The sequence below is a fragment of the Symphalangus syndactylus genome, chromosome 18 (assembly GCF_028878055.3).
Source record: "Symphalangus syndactylus isolate Jambi chromosome 18, NHGRI_mSymSyn1-v2.1_pri, whole genome shotgun sequence".
NCBI lineage: Eukaryota > Metazoa > Chordata > Mammalia > Primates > Hylobatidae > Symphalangus > Symphalangus syndactylus.
In genome coordinates this window covers 41,134,813-41,151,855 of record NC_072440.2, presented here as the reverse complement: position 1 = coordinate 41,151,855, position 17,043 = coordinate 41,134,813, and the positions used below count along the sequence as shown (strand labels likewise).

At 38.3% G+C, this 17,043-nt stretch overlaps 1 protein-coding gene across 3 annotated transcripts in view; it reads left to right on the top strand.

Annotated features, from left to right (window-relative positions):
* Positions 1–17,043, top strand: part of RAB3C (RAB3C, member RAS oncogene family) — a 387,810-nt gene that overhangs the window by 144,151 nt on the left and 226,616 nt on the right. The gene's annotated exons all lie outside the window — the stretch shown is intronic.

Below are 17,043 nucleotides of genomic sequence, written 5' to 3'. Positions count from 1 at the left end.
GCTTCAATGGTCTTTACAATTTGGCATGTTTTTGCAGGGGCTGGTACCGGTTGTTCCTTTCCATGTTTAGTGCTTCCTTCAGGAGCTCTTTTAGGGCAGGCCTGGTGGTGACAAAATCACTCAGCGTTTGCTTGTCTGTAAAGTATTTTATTTCTCTTTCACTTATGAAGCTTAGTTTGGCTGGATATGAAATTCTGGGTTGAAAATTCGTTTCTTTAAGAATGTTGAATATCGGCCCACACTCTCTTCTGGCTTTTAGAGTTTCTGCGGAGAGATCAGCTGTTAGTCTGATGGGCTTCCCTTTGTGTGTATCCCGACCTTTCTCTCTGGCTGCTCTTAGCATTTTTTCCTCCATTTCAACTTCGGTGAATCTGACAATTATGTGTCTTGGAGTTGCTCTTCTTGAGGAGTATCTTTGTGGCGTTCTCTGTATTTCCTGAATCTGAAAGTTGGCCTGCCTTGCTAGATTGGGGAAGTCCTCCTGGATAATACCTTGCAGAGTGTTTTCCAACTTGGTTCCATTCTCCCCGTCATTTTCAGGTACACCAATCAGACGTAGGTTTGGTCTTTTCACATAGTCCCAAATTTCTTGGAGGCTTTGTTCATTTCTTTTTGTTCTTTTTTCTCTAAACTTCCCTTCTCGCTTCATTTCATTCATTTCATCTTCCATCAGCGATACCCTTTCTTCCAGTTGATCGCATCAGCTACCAAGGCTTCTGCAATCTTCACGTAGTTCTCGATACTTGGCTTTCAGCTCCATCAGCTCCTTTAAGCCCTTCTCTCCATTGGTTATTCTAGTTATCCATTTGTCTAATTTTTTTTCAAAGTTTTTAACTTCTTTGCTATTGTTTTGAATTTCCTCCCATAGCTCGGAGTAGCTTGATCGTCTGAAGCCTTCTTCTCTCAATTCGTCAAAGTCCTCCTCCATCCAGCTTTGTTCCATTGCTGGTGAGGAACTGCGTTCCTTTGGAGGAGGAGAGGTGCTCTGCGTTTTAGAGTTTCCAGTTTTTCTGCTCTGTTTTTTCCCCATCTTTGTGGTTTTATCTACTTTTGGTCTTTGATGATGGTGATGTACAGATGGATTTTTGATGTGGATGTCCTTTCTGTTTGTTAGTTTTCCTTCTACCAGACAGGACCCTCAGCTGCAGGTCTGTTGGAATTTACTAGAGGTCCACTCCAGACCCTGTTTGGCTGGGTGTCAGCAGCGGTGGCTGCAGAACAGCAGATTTTCGTGAGACCACAAATCCAGCTGTCTGATGGTTCCTCTGGAAGTTTTGTCTCAGAGGAGTGTCAGGCCGAGTGAGGTGTCAGTCTGTCCCTACTTGGGGGTGCCTCCCAGTTAGGCTGCTCGGGGGTGAGGGACCTACTTTAGGAGGCAGTCTGTCCATTCTCAGATCTCTATCTGCGTGCTGGGAGAACCACTACTCTCCTCAAAGCTGTCAGTCAGACAGGGACATTTAAGTCTGCAGAGGTTCTTGCTGAATTTTTGTTTGTCTGTGCCCTGCCCCCAGAGGTGGATCCTACAGAGGCAGGAAGGCCTCCTGGAGCTGGGGTGGGCTCCACCCAGTTCGAGCTTCCTGGCTGCTTTGTTTACCTAAGCAAGCCTGGGCAATGGTGGGCGCCCCTCCCCCAGCCTCGCTGCCGCCTTGCAGTTTGATCTCAGACTGTGTGCTAGCAATCAACGAGACTCTGTGGGCATAGGACCCTCCGAGCCAGGTGCGGGACACAATCTCCTAGTGTGCCGTTTTCCAGGCCCGTTGGAAAAGCGCAGTATTAGGGTGGTACTGAGCCGATTTTCCAGGTCTGTTACCCCTTTCTTTGACTAGGAAAGGGAACTCCCTGACCCCTTGCGCTTCCCAAGTGAGGCAATGCCTTGCCCTGCTTCGCCTTGCGCACAGTGTACTTCACCGACTGTCCTGCACCCATTGTTTGGCACTCCCTAGTGAGATGAAACCGGTACCTCAAACAGAAATGCAGAAATCACCCGTCTTCTATGTCGCTCAGGCTGGGAGCTGTAGACCAGAGCTGTTCCTATTCAGCCATCTTGGCTCCACCCTCCGCATCATTAGTCTTGAGCTGACAGTTGAAGTCATAGAAAGATACATTTTATCTCAACTTAAACACAATTATCATCAAGTTTTGTGCATCCTAATTCCCACAATCTTCCATTTACATGTAATCCACTTATGGTGCCCATTATTCATATCATAACAGCAGCCTTAAGAATATACCAAGTGTTTTACATTAAATAACCCCAGAACTGAATCCCAAAACTATAAAACTTTATATTTTCTGACTTTCTGACTAATTTAATGTTTTCTGCATTTTCATTTTCTTCATCATCACCTTGCTGGCCTAATTTCTTCAAGTGACACTTTTTGTTAGATGAGCTGGCTTAGTCTAAGCATTTGATTTTAAAGTTTAGAGCAGTCTAAGGGTTTCTAAAGCATTCTTAGGTCCACTACTGGACTATAATATATCACGTAGGTAATGAAGTATTGCTTGGAGTGTGCAGTGTACCCAAAGGAAATCATTTTTATAGGCAGATATTAAAAGGTTTTCTTGGTAGAGGATTTATGGATTCTTTCCAAAGAGCTTAGCAAGTTAAGTTATATTTTAAATGGGGAAATAAGAAACAATTACAAAACAATTTTACTTTACACTGGAAGATTCGAATCCAACTTCTCAACTAGATTCTATGACAGAGTATATATGTGATTATGCCATTTAATTATAATTTAAATGTTTTTAAGTCACAGGAACAATCTCTATTACAAAGAGGTTACTTAAATATATACTTATACAATTACTTTTCCCATCTTTAAATGAAATCTTCATATTTAGATGAGAAAAATTTCAGGAAATTCTCATTGTGATAAAAAGTCATTATAAGGTTTGTGTAAAGCAAGCAGCAGTGAAGTCCTTTCATATCATGCTCTCACTCTCTCTCCTCCTCTTTTTCCCTCTCTCTCTCTCCAATGTATCCCAAAATTGCATTTGAAAATCTTTTACTGTATAGCTGTCTTTCCAAAAATGCTTAAACATGTTTGATAGTGATGATTCAGACTCATTTGTTCATGTATTCCTTCATTTAACATTTATTAGGTGCCTATTATGTCCCAGGCGGTATCCCAGGTGGTGGGGATATAATGTACAAATGCCTCAGAAAGCTTACATTTCTGTAGGTGAGACAAACAGTAAGTGATGAAATATAAATTATGCACGTATAATTTTAGGTAGTGATAAGCAAATTACATATATACATACTCTTTTTCTCTGTACTTATAATTTTATTTACGATAGGTATTATACAGAAAATAAAGCAGGATACAAGGGACAAAGATAGACCTATATGATCAGGGTTACTAAATACACAGCTTTGCTCTCATGCTTCCAAAGTTATGCAGATCAGTAAGAAGAACAAATAAAACCATCTACAACTTAAGTTCTCATCATAATTAAGATAGCAAGATACAAAACCTCAGGGAATACTTTAGTCAAGTTTTCTTCCTGTGGCACCAACTAAAAATGAGCCTCATCCAGTCAAGAGATGAATGAAGAGTCTTTGGCAAAAGGTTTTGCAGTGACCAATGAAATACATTAAAAACAAAGGTGGGACAAGTGTGGAAGAATGGTATAAAAGGACATGTTTTGACTATCTAGAAATAGCAAACTTAAGAAATGGAGGAGACAGAGAAAGATAAAACCGGAATATGCTCTTTGATTGCCGAGTAGTAGTTGGGAGGCAAAGGCTCTAGTTTAAGGCTGACAAACCAAATAGTAGAATGTTAATGGAAATAAGAACTAGGTCATTATGAAAGGTAAAGAGTAAAACTAATGACTGCAACAAGTCCTCTTAATTAACAAAATTTTTTTTTTTTTTTAAAAAGAGCAAGGAAACATTATTTGGAGAATTAAATATGGTGAATACAATGCCATGGTAAATATGACCCAAAATATTATGACAGATTTGAGATCAAGCATATTTGCCATATCAATACTATATGGTCACATCACCTGTTAAAAAGAATAGGGTTTCAGAATGGCTGACAAAGTAAAACCTAACTCTTACATGGTTGATAAGAGGCACACCAAACAAAGAGACTTAGAAAGGCTAAAATAAAGGTGTCAACAGACATACGTAAGGCAGATGCTGACAAAAAACCAACTAGAAGTTTGGATCTAGTTTACACACAAAGTAGACTTAAAGCCCAAACCTACAGAATGGGATAAAGAAAACATTTTATAATACTAAAGGCCTCTATTTTTCAGCATGGTGACTATAACTAATCATAATGTACTTTGTATTTGGCAGTTGCTAAGAGAGGAATCTTAAATGTTCTCACCACACACACAAAAAATAAGTATGTGAGGTGATGGATATGTTAATTATCTTGAGTTAATCATTCCATAATGTATACATATATCAAAACACCATATTGTATGCCCAAAATGTATACATTTGTATCTGGCAATTAAAAACATTTTAAAAAATAAAAATAAAAATGTAATGCTAAAGTCAATAAGTCACAATAAAGTTATAGCAGTTTTTAATATCTCTGCCTCAAATAACACATTTTTATAAAGTAGAGATAGGCAGAAACATACTAGTAATAGTCTAAAAGATAGGTTAAGTGGATAAAAATGAAGTAAGCATATACATTATAAGAGGAAATGACACAAAGGTGAGGAGATGGGGCAGAGGGTGACTGTGGGAGTCCCTTTAGAATGAGTGGTCAGGGCTCGACTCGTGGGAACATAAACTAGTACAACTACTATGGAAAACAGTGTGGATATTCCTTAAAGAACTAGAAGTAGAACCCTCATTTGATCCAACAGTCCCACTACTGGGTATCTACCCAGAGGAAAAGAAGTCATTACACCAAAAAGATACTTGCACACACATGTTTATAGCAGCACAGTTCACAATTGCAAAATCGTGGAACCAACTCAAATGCCCATCAAACAACTAGTGGATAAAGAAACTGTGGTATATTTATAAGATGAAATACTACTCCGCCATAAAAAGGAATGAATTAACAATGTTTTCAGCAAATTAGATTGGAGACTATTATTCTGAGTGAAGTAACTCAGGAATGGAAAGCCAAACATTGTATGTTCTCACTGATAATGTGTGAGCTAAGCTATGAGGACACAAAGGCGTAAGACTGATACAATGGACTTTGAGGACTTTGGGGGAAGAATGGGAAGGGGCGAGGTTTATCTAAAAGACTACAAATAGGGTGCAGTGTATACTGCTCGGGTGATGGGTGCACCAAAATCTCACAAATCACCACTAAAGAACTTACTTATGTAACCAAATACCACCTATACTCCAATAATTTATAGAAAAAAAAAAAAGGCAAGAGTGGTCAGGGAAGGACTTTCCAAAAAGATGACATTTGAGAGAGATCTGAATGACGATGTGTGCATCATGTGAAGATTGGAAGAAGAACATTTGGACTTAGAGAGCAGCAGTACAATAGCTCTTAGTAGAGAAAAGGCGTGGAGTTCTCACAGATCCTCAGGAAGGTCACTAGCATTTAAGCAAAGTCGGAAAGGGGAAGATGGCAGATGGTGAGGTGGGAGAAGCAGACAAGGGCCAGACCATAATGGGCCTTATATATAGGCTGTGCTGAAAAGGTCTGATTTTATTCTAAGTGCCAAAGGAAGCCTCTGGAGGATTTCAAGGAGAAGAGTGACATGATCTCACAGAATGTACCTTCACACAAGTTAGACTTTTATTCTATTTTTCTCTTAGTTTTATCCCCCCTAAAATTGCTGTTGTTTGTCCATGCTATGCTTTTTCTTTAATTGCTAGTTTTATCCTTAACATAAATTATGGAAAGTATTCAATGCAATAAATCTAGTTTGTGAAAAGGCCCATGAAAAATATATTTTTAAATGCAAAAAGTAAGTCACCAGAATAAAAATTAGCTACGTTTTTTTGTTTGTTTGTTTTTTTGAGACGGAGTCTCGCTCTGTCGCCCATGCTGGAGTGCAGTGGTGCAATCTCGGCTCACTGCAAGCTCCGCCTCCCAGGTTCACACCATTCTCCTGCCTCAGCCTCTCCGAGTAGCTGGGACTACAGGCGCCCGCCACCACGCCCAGCTAATTTTTTTGTATTTTTAGTAGAGACAGGGTTTCACCGTGGTCTCGATTTCCTGACCTCGTGATCCGCCCGCCTCGGCCTCCCAAAGTGCTGGGATTACAAGCCTGAGCCACTGCACTACGTTTTTATCTCAGAGTGATGATAGCTCCAAAACTAGTTAGTGAAAGAAGGGGACACTGTATATCACTGCACACTTAAAGATACAGAGAAAGGAAAAGAAAGTTTGGGAAGAATAAAACTACTTCATACGTGTCTATTATGTTGCAGGTATAGTATTAGACAATTTGCCTATATCGGGTCGTTTAATCCTCCCAAAAATATTCTGTGAGATTACATTATCCCTATCTTATAGTAGGACAAACTAAAACCTAAACCCGCCCAGCGACTTTCACAATATTCATCTGCTAAAGAAGTGGGAAATTTGGGATTTAAACCCAGGCCTGCTTCCGTATTCACCAAGGTAAGTATGGGAGGAAAGGATTGTGGTTTAGAAATGAGGAAGGAGGGCTGGGCGCGGTGGCTCACGCTTGTAATCCCAGCACTTTGGGAGGCCGAGGTGGGCGGATCATGAGGTCAGGAGATCGAGACCACGGTGAAACCCCGTCTCTACTAAAAAATACAAAAAATTAGCCGGGCGTGGTGGCGGGCGCCTGTAGTCCCAGCTACAAGGAGAGGCTGAGGCAGGAGAATGGCATGAACCCAGGAGGCGGAGCTTGCAGTGAGCTGAGATTGCGCCACTGCACTCCAGCCTGGGCGACAGAGCGAGACTCCGTCTCAAAAAAAAAAAAAAAAAAAAAAAAAAAAAAGAAATGAGGAAGGAGAACTTTACTTTTAAACAATCAGTAGATTATGATTTAGCAGCCTACTGGAAATTATGCCATGGTTAATGCAAAGATAAAAACATTCCTTATTGTTTGCATCAGTTATCTCTTACAGCCTAACCGTGGTAAGGTTTAGTGGCGTAAAATAATAATTTCCTTAGCCTACTATTCTGTGGGTCAGCAATTTGGACTGGGTTTAGCTGGGTGGCTCTTCTGGTCCTGATTAGATTCTCTAATCATGATGCATCTGTGATCAGCAGCAGGGTAGCACTACTTCTGAGAGTTAATTGGCTGTTGTCTGGGCAGTGGAGCAATAAGGCAATGGGGCTGCTGAGCCAAGTGTATTTCATCATCTAGCAGACCACCCTGGGTTTGTCTAGATGAAGACTTGCCAAAATTTTGAGAGAGGGAGGAAGCATGCAAGGCTTCTTAAGATCTAGACTCAGAACTGGAACATTATCACTGTAGTCATGTGTATTGGCTGGAGCAAGTCACAAGTCCAGCCCAAATTCAAAGGAGTAGAGAAGTAGCTGTCACTTCTATGAGAGGAGAGATGGGAGAAGCCACAAAGTCACATCATAAAAGGGGAATGAAGATGGGTAGGTTTTGAAAATCATGGCTATTTTCGCAATCTACCATGTTAGGCAAAAAAACTTTTATAATCACATAGTGAATTAATCACATAGGAAAACAATTCTCAATACTGCTGTTTGAGATATATACATACGCACATGCATGTGCAGATATGGAGGTATATACATATATACACATGCATAAATATAAATTATATGTCCAAATTATGTGTTTTTATTTCAAATTTTAAAATATACTGAATTGAAATTATATGTCTTCTGCTGAAAGAGGTAATGCCTTCACTATATGCTTTTTCTTTGGTCCCTTTGAGAATATGCCTGGCACACAATAAACTCTCAGCAGAGATTGGATGACCAGTTATTTGCAGACATCATGTAATCTTTTTCTCCCTTTCACCCCAGAGGAAAAATAAGCAATCCTTTTTATTTTTATATCACTCATTTGCCAATGAAAGGAATAGACTTGATTGCTTTTCTAAATGGCAGATACTGTATCCCTCCAGAATCTGAAGTAAGTAGAATATTCAGTTATGCTCGTGTTTATACCAAGAAAACAATTAGTTTTCTACTTTCCTCCAATAGAACCAAGCTTCATTTCCCCCACTGATTTTCTTGTAGAAAAGAAAAGTCTGAAAACTTGTCAATATTAAACTTTCAAAGAAATAATAAAATTAATTTTTTCTCAAGCAGCTGAAAAATGGTTGTAATCCCCTGACCATCAGTCTTATGATGATCACTTTTTGTCTTAAGCTTGTTATGTTTTGAGACAAGGTCTGGCTCTATGGCCCAGGCTGGAATGCAGTGACATGATCTCGGCTCACTGCAACCTCTGCCTCCTGGGCTCAAGCCATCCTCCCACCTCGGGCTTCTGAGTAGATGGGACTACAGGCAATTGCCACCACACCTGGCTAATTTTTATGTTTTTTGCAGAGACAGCGATTTGGTCATGTTGCCCAGCCTAGTCTTGAATTCTTGAACTCAAGTGATCCACCTGCCTCGGCCTCCCAAAGTGCTGGGATTACAGGCGTGAGCCACCACACCTGACTTTTCTTAAATTCCTAATACAGCAATTACCTTGGGATGAAGAAATAAAACAAAACAAAGCAAACAAACAAAAAATTTAATACTCCCTATCTATGCCAGGTAGATAGATGTGAACCTTATTAGATGATTGCCTAAGCCCATGATATTTTAGCAGTGCATTATAGAAATTCTAATTGTTGTGTCTTGCCTGGGATTTGAAAAGTAAAAGATGAAATAGTCCCTGAGACTGACAGTTACTATGTGGTATAAACTTCCATCATGAGAAGTATAATATTTATTCTTCTTCCCATTCATTCCCACCCCAAGCCGTGCAGAAACATGAGAGGAGGACATAAATAGACTTGCAAAGATGTCTCATCCTGTTGCCTGGAGTTGGAGGGATATATCTCATATATTTTCCATACCATATTGTATTTTTTAAGAACAAAAATTTGGCAAATATTCTTTATTTTGATCTGCCAATGGCAGCCCCATTTTATCACATGAATCAGATGAGAGAAGGAGCCCACATTAGTCAGTGTAATTAATGCCAACAAGATAGACCAACCCCGATTAGTGACTTAAAGGAATATATGGTTATTTCTTTGTCTGAAGCAGGTTGGGTAGCTCTTTTGTGTGGTCTTCCTTGAAGCTTAAGGCTGCAGGCTACTTCCATCTTTCAAGCCTGCCATTTTAGATTCCTTTATTTTAACCATAAGGAAAGAAGAGACAGCATGGAGAGGGCACACTCTTACCTGGCATGGACTGAAAGTATGACCTTACTATTGTCAAATCCCATTGGCAAGAGTGAGTCATAGGACCCATCTACCATGGATGCTTGAAGCTGGGGGAATGCAGAGGAGCACATGGAAATTAGGTGGGAACTAACAGCCTCTCTCACACAGAGAGGTATGCAGATAAGCTTGATTAACACGGACTCTATCAAAATCAAAACATGATAATGTTCCTGCCTCCCCAAAATTCATCTCTTATTTTAAGGTCCTATTAAAGTATTAATTGTGGGTATTTCATTCCTTTCAGGAAATAAACATGGGATATTCATTATGTGAAAAAAAAGAAACTAGAATATATCTTAAAGTATAGTCATGTCTCATGGGCTTTTCATTAGAATTTTGTGACCTACTGCAGGTATTATTATACTCAGTAAAATAAGCAAGCTCAGGAATTATAAATGAATGCATCAAAATATTACTTGAAATCATGTGCCCATATCTTACTTTTTTTCTGCCATGGTATTTCTAATATACATTTCCATGTTAATAATATGCCATTCATAGCAGACAGTTTGTAGCAACCCAAAGGAATTGTTAATTTCCTGGAACCGAACATTGGCTGCTTAAAGATATTCTTTGTTTACATTTTTTTTTCATATTTGCTATTGCATGCCTGACTAAGTGGCTCCAATAATTTAAGAGTTAAAGACCCGTTGGAGCAAATGACGATGCAGCTGATTGATTAGAGAAGTCCTAGATGAAATAGATCTAGGTTTGATCAAACACACAAGATCTGTCTCTCAATTGATGACCTGCCTGTATCTAGTGTGGTGGCAATGCTTGAGAGCAGGGACACTGCAAGATAGGTCTTAAAGGTTAGACAAGGCTAGTTTACTGAATCCATTAACCCTATTTCTAAGAGCTGCTAATTGCTGGAACTATTGGCCCTGTCTTACCTCCCCTTCCCTTAGCTTCCTCTGAAGCTCACATTATATTATTATGTATGCACCCTGAGGAGGAGATGGACAGAGGGGTTAGAGAACGCATGCAAAACATAATGAACAGTTGTAAAAGCAAAAAGGAACTAGAATATCAATCATTTTTAGTGTGAGCAGGAAAAGACTTGGCAGAGGTAAATACTCAGGGAAGAGATACTTAATCCTTCTCACTGCTCATTCTCTCCCACATCCCAGGTCCTTATTTGATGGAATCAGGTCAGGAGTGATGAGATCTTTTTTAGAAGGGAAGTCCTGTTTAATTTAGTCTTTTACATCAGCTCTTGTGGGAGGTCTCCTTTAGGTCTTAGATCCTGCTCACTCTCTCTGTTTCTGGGTAGTGGGGAAGAGGATATTGTGCCCTTTTCTTGGAAATTATTAGACTCTGGAAGGGGCAAAATTGTAGATAGAGCAGAGAAAGCAGAGCTGACTGCTGCCAATTTGTCAGAGCCCATGGAGACAGGAAAGGAGGCGGCAGAAATAGAGGGGTGTGCTGTTGTTCAATAATACAAAATTATGATTGTAGGGTTTTCTTCATGCTGATTCCTTTCACAGAACATGCTGAACTTGAATAAGCCTTACAGCAGATTCTTCCTCTGGTGAGAAGGAGGGGTTGAAGGAAAAAATCATAGTCATATAAATTATATTATTTATATCCATAGTTATTAAACATCAAGCCAAGTATATTAAAATTAATTCTTACAGCAACCACATGGGGAAGGTATTAATAAGACCATTTATCAGCTAAGAAAGCAGAAGATAAATAATTGGCCCAAATGTCATATATCTTATAAAAAAGGTCTGAGATTCAAATCCATTGAGCTGGATGAATCTCAGAAACATGCAAAGCAAAGAAAGCCAGACACAAAAGAGAATATACCACATGATAGCATTCACATGAAATTCAAGGACAGACAAAAACTAAGCTGTGGTGATAGAAACCAGATCAGCAGTTGATTGGGTGAGGAGTAGGAGGGGATTGATTTCAAAGGGGTATGAGGGAACTCTTTTTGGATGATGGATATGCTCTATTTCTTAATTGTGGTAGTTCAATTATGTTTGTCAGAACTCGTTGAACTGTATGTAAAAATGGATGTCTTTTATTGTATGTAAGTTTTAACACAATGAAGCCAATGATCCTATCAATATTGTATCTTCTTTCCTCGAGGAAAATATAAGCACTGAATTGCTTGCCATTGAAGAAAGAGCTGTTTATGTTTCTTTCGTGTCAATAATATAAATAGTACTTCTGCATTTTTCTAGTTAACTACTGAACGTTTCATTGTATTTAATTAATAGGGACAGAAAAGTTATGTCTAAATATACAAAGAATCCAGGCATTCCTTTGCTTCTTTTTTTTTCAAATTAAAAAGAAATCATGTTTTAGAGAATTAAAATATTCAAATGATTGCTTTAATTTTTGCTTTTATCTGTAGACATTATATATGTAAAGATAAGGCTTTGTTGACCACTGCCTAGGTGACCCCACTGGCAAATGTGTATTATAAAATTCATACCAATTCATATCAAAGGGATAGAATTAGTAGACCCATCCTTGGGACAGACATTCTGTCCTGTAAACACATTTCAAAAAGTGATTTTGGATAAAAATTTCTTTATCATTCATTGAAAAATTAATTTTGAAAAAGATCAGTCATCTTCCTGCTAAGAATTTCAAGTTTAAAACATTAAAATGTAACTAAATTCATTTGGATGAAATAGAAAGGGAAAGATTTATTCAAATGTAACTATTAGCTAAAAGTAAATGTTACTTGGGCAAAAGAGCTGAACAGACACTTGACCAAAGATGACATTCAGATGGCCAATAAGGGTAAGAAAAGTTGCTTATCATCATTAGTTATTAGGGAAATTCAAATTAAACCATAGTGGGATAACACCACACACATATTAGAATGGATGAAGTAGAAAACAAAAATTAAAAAATGAAAACAAACAAAAAATGGCAAAAAGCTGAAAATGATAAGTGCTGACAAACTTGCAAAGCAATTGATGGCAGGAGTGTGAAATAGTACGGCCATCCTGAGAAACCCTTTGGCAGTTTCTTATAAAACTAAGCAAGTGCATGTTTTATATCTTCGTAGTATCATAATAGTGCTTTGCCTGTGATAGGCTTTCCATAGATGTATTTTAGAATAACGAAATGAATACATGGCATTTCATTCTATTTTACATATTTAGGAATAGAGACCTTTGATAAGTTTATTTTTCCTAAAACCCCATGAAGTCATGGAATTACACTTCTAGAAATTCAGTGCAGTCCAGCAATCAATTGCTAAACATTTATCCCAGAGGAATGAAAACTTATATTTTCATAGAAATCTGTACATACATATTTATAACAGCATTATTTTTAAAACTGGAAACAACCTAGATTTCCTTCAATAGATGAATCATTAAATAAATGTGGCAAATCTATACTATCGAATACAACTGACCAATAAAGAGAAATGCACTATTGATACACACAGTAACCTGGATCAATCTCCAGGGAATTATGTTGAGTGAAAAGGCCAATCTCCAAAGGTCATATTATATGATTCCATTAATATAATATTCTTGAAATGATAAAATTATAGAAATGGAGAACCATTTCAGAATAGCAGTTGCTAGGGTTCAGGACAGAGGAGCAGGTAGGCAGTGGAGGTGGTTATAAAAGGGCAACATGAGGAATCAACATGAGGGTGATGGGAATGCTCTGTAACATTTGACTGTATCAATGTCCATATCCAGGTTGTGATACTGTACTATAGATTTGTAAGATGTTACCATTAGGGTACACTAGGTAAGGGGTACACAGGATCTCTTTATATCATTTCTTAAAACTGCATGTGAATCTTCATTTAATTCAAAATAAAACATTTAATTTTGAAAAAGTGCATTAAATCATGTACTCCTGCAAACCATCCAGTAGCTTCCCATAATATAGTAAGAATCCAAAACTCCTCAATGTTGCCTAATAGGGCTTGCAGGAGCTGGCTCCTGACGTTCCTTCCCAGCTCATTTCCTATTATTCTCCCTCTGGCTGACTTTGCTCCTAACCACACTTGGCTTCTTTTTGTTTCTCAAATACTCCAAAGGTGTTTCCACCTTAGAATCTTGGTGCTGGATACCTCCAGCCTCTGAAATATGTTTCTCCCAGATCATAGCCTAGTTTACTCCCTCCCTTAATATAGTTGCTCTAATGTCACCTCCTTAATCTCAGTTCCTTAATGTTATTTGCTAAAATATCACTTCCTGAAAGAGGACTTCCCTGACCAGTTTGTCTAAAACAGCACACATATTTCTGTATTTTCTGTTGAGCAAAAATAAGTTGGAAAAGTATACATATCTTTATGAGAATATTTGTGTGTAAAATTTAATGCACAAAAAAATCATTATATATTGTTTAATCCTACCAGGCAGGTAAGTGGATAAGGCTTTTATGGGGGAATACTGCATCATGAGTAAGATAAGAGATAAGGAATACCTGATAGCCATTAGTGTTTTTGCAGAAAATGTGAGTGTGTGACCTAAGAAAAATGTTTTGTGTGCAAATTTGGTAGCAACTTCTTTCAGTTGCAATACAGTTTCTATTTATTTAAGTTGTCCTACTGAGAAATGAGCTGCTATGTGCCTGTCCTTATCAGAAAACACTAAAGCTTGGGCTCTACCAGGAAACAGAAGACTATTTATTAGTACCAAAGAATGGTACTAATGATTCCAAATTGAAGTAGTACAGTAAGTGGTCCATTAAATACTCTTGAATTTATGTGCTTTCATTTTATTTCTGTTATTTCATTAACTCCTTGATGTTTTGGAAAAATCACCTTCTCAATGCAAATCCTGGGACTGCTTCTCCTTGGGATCATTCAAACTCCGTGTTACTCATTTTCTATCTTCATGGTAGCATCATAGTGCCTTGCATGTTAAAGGTATCCCATACATGTATTTTAGAACAAAGAAATGAATAAACAAAGGACATTTAATCTTATTTTACATATTTAGGAATAGGGATCTCTGATAAGTTTATTTTCTCTGAAACTCAGTGAAGTCATGGAATACTACACTTCTAGAAATCCTTTAATGTGGGAGTCAGTGGGAAACGTACATACCTACTGAGGATCATGAAGGCCAATACACTGCACTAAAATATTGAGGGACACAAAGAACCCTTTTATTGCCTGCACTGCAAATTCATCTGTTTCTGCAATAGATTTCTGTGAATAGATGATGAGCTGTACTATATTTTAATTCCTTGCTTCTGGCAGGTTCCAACACACAGGGATAAGAGGATGAAACAATAGTAGACAGCTATAATTATTTGGTTAGGGATTGCATAGGGTAATATTCAACGTCCCTCAGGAAATTGGCACAGCACAATATAGTGGGCTTTATTTTATTATGTTTGTAATGTTCATGTTTCCCCAAGTCAGCTATGCTTTATTTGATTGTATTGAGACCAAAAATACTTAAAGTATTTGTTGACAGAGAAGGTGAACAAGCTATTACTCTGTATGAGTGGGTAGCTTGAAGTGTTCACATCTCTAGTTTTGCCAAGTGTTTATATCACAGATATGCTGAAAACCACGGGGGGACAAGGACAGTCTTTCTCAGATTTGAGCATAAATGAGAATCACTTGGAGTATTTGTTAAAATTCAAGATTCTTAGGCCTTATTTCCATAGATTCTGATTCCAGAGGATCAAAGCATGCACAAGATATTGAATCTCTAACAAGCTCCCAAACAATGGTGGTTCACAGACCACAGTCTTTGTTAACACCACACTAGGCTGACCAGTTAGTAGAGATAGGGGCTGCTGGTCACACATGTGGATGAAGTTAGGTGGAAATTAGCTGGAAGCCTGAGCCGCGGTCAGAGCAGGAAGGCCTGCATCTTCCCCAGGAAGAAACTGCAACTTCTCTGAAGACAGATGATGAATGTGAAGCTAATTATATGGGAGTTGACTCAGGATAATGGAGATGATTTATGGAAAGTTGTGCTACAAAACTGAGTGGAAATATGAAAACAGCAGTGAGGTGATGACGTGCGTGGGACGTCAGACCAGAGCCAAAAATTTCTTTTATTGGATCTGAACGTTTGAGCATTTTGTCCTGGGGAGACAACCAATTACCATTAATGTTGGAAAACAAAATTATCTGATGCTTTTAGACAGACTACGTGAAGTGTAAATGAATCATGGTGATAGTTGTGGCAGACTCTCCAAGTTGCTTTCCCAATGTCTTTTCACCCCTTTACCAACAGAACCACCATATCATATCAATTGGGAACAAATGAGAATTGGTTTTACGCACTGATGGCACTAACAATGGGGGTAGGCCTTACTGAGCTTGGCAATGTGCCCAGTTATAAAATTTGATTCCTCAGCCTCCTTTAAAGCTGCATAGATCTGCATGACTGAGTTCTAGCAAGTGACAGATAACCAGAGCTCTACTAACCAGGCTTCTGGGAATCCTATTGTTTTCCTGACTTAAGGAAATGAAAGGGTAGACTTAGCTGCATCGCACCCTTTGCTATTTCCTCTCCCTCCTTTCCTGGAATGTGGTTGTAAGGCCTGGGTGTGTAGGAGCCATCCTGAAAGCATTAGGACCAAAGCCAATTGAAAAGATGGAGGGAACCTGGGACTTCCATACTAGCCCCGGGCTGCCTACCCCAGACTCCTGTTGCCTAGGAAGAGTATATTAATTTGCTTAAGCAGCTGCTTTTGTGTGCCTAATTATATGGAGCCATACAAAATTCCTAACAGATGAAATGGATATGATTTGTTAAGAATTTACTACATGCTAGCCACTTTTCTAAAAATTGTGTATATATCATATATCATTGAATTCTGACAGTGGCCCCATGAGATATATTGTTTTATTTTACCAAAAGCTCTAAGAAGAATCAATAGCATTTTAAAATGGACTTTTAATAATGCCAGGGTAAATTTCTGTGGGTAAATTTAAATTTTATTTACTTTAACCTGACTTAACTCATCTCCTAAGATAGTCTCTTGACACTTATTTTACACATAATGTATTTTATGGTGATTATATTCTATGCCTATCATATGGACTTGAAATTATTAATATTCATCCTCCATCACCAAAAACAGGTGAAGTTTACTACCAAAAACAAAGAAACAAACAAAACCCAGTTTTGATTCTTGTAACTTGGGTGTAAACTATGGAGAGAATCTGGGTTGAGTAGACTTGACCTCATTGTAGGTGCTGTATATAACATAGCTTACCCATGCATGTCCTGAAATTAATATTATATTCTAGTGATCTGGACAGTTTCATTATTTTTGTATTGCAATTGCCCGTGTTAAAAATCTGTCTGTGCTGTCATGTTCTTTCCTTTCCTCTTCAGAGAAAAGTGATTAGAACATTAAGTGGAGCAAATTGACCTGACTCTCAGAGATAAATAAAGGAATAAATTAGCTTGCAAAGAAATGGTTCACACTGTCTAGAATTTATTTGCAGCTTAAATATGAGGGTGGGAGGTTAGGGTCTTGGGAGACAAATTGAGTATCTAGCTTTAAATTAGATTTAATATCAGACTGAAATTCTAGTCAATTATCCTCAAAATAACTGAAAATTTCTGTGGCACTCAGTGTTCCACAAAATCATTATTAAAGCCCAACCAACGGTTTTCGTGAGTCTCACAGCCTAGTCCCCTATATGGAGATCACAGGGTTTACAAATCCTGTCTTCTGAGTCCACATTAGGTATATTTGAGGCATAATCAGGGTCAAATCAGAGA